Here is a 762-nt window from a genome sequence, read left to right as displayed (position 1 = left end):
CAGGACGTAATTCCTTATCCTCGAGTTGGTCGAACTTCCTGGAACTTGACGGAAGACAAACGTCAAGGCCTGGTTCCATTTCCTCGAGTGGGTAGGTCTGAAGAGAAACAATTACAACTAACCCTTATTCCACGAGTTGGTGACTACAGCTTAATTCAGGATACAGGCCTTTCTGTATTGTCATCTGATTATGAAAACCAAAACGCAGATTATCAAACAAAGAACGAGATACCCATTTCATACGGAAAATATCATAACCGGAAGTTACGTCAAGTCATTCCTGCACCTAGATTCGGACGATCATTTATTCCTGGTATTGGACGTCAAAATTCTGTATCGCCCTACTCTCTACTCGTTCAACGTGGAAGAGACAAACGATCATTCTTTACTCCACGCATCGTTAGAACTCCATTCACACCCCGACTGAGACAGTTAGATGACAATACTGGCAGTAACATAGTACACACAGGATATTAGTAAGAGATGACTAAAATAAAGACATCAAGACCAAAGGACCTTGTATATGCTGAGAACCCAACTGATGCTTGAACACTGAAATTTAGAAAGACTCTTCACAATTAGGTTTAGAAAAATACACTATGTTGAAGATACTTATGTCATTTGCAAATATAAAATATTGTATTTCTTGAATAAATAAACTGCAGACAATTCAATACTAATCTAAACTTCATTGAACTTCTTACTTACATCGTATACCGGCCCGGCATGGCCAGGTGGTTAGGGCACTCGATCGCAACCTGA

General features: G+C 39.8%; 1 protein-coding gene across 1 annotated transcript in view; it reads left to right on the top strand.

Moving 5' to 3' along the window:
* Positions 1–762, top strand: part of LOC111086089 — a 19,843-nt gene that overhangs the window by 657 nt on the left and 18,424 nt on the right. The window lies entirely within an intron of this gene.

Source organism: Limulus polyphemus, unplaced genomic scaffold (assembly GCF_000517525.1).
Source record: "Limulus polyphemus unplaced genomic scaffold, Limulus_polyphemus-2.1.2 Scaffold840, whole genome shotgun sequence".
Lineage (NCBI taxonomy): Eukaryota > Metazoa > Arthropoda > Merostomata > Xiphosura > Limulidae > Limulus > Limulus polyphemus.
Note: the sequence above shows the minus strand (reverse complement) of the source record. Positions and strands in the feature narration are given on the sequence as shown.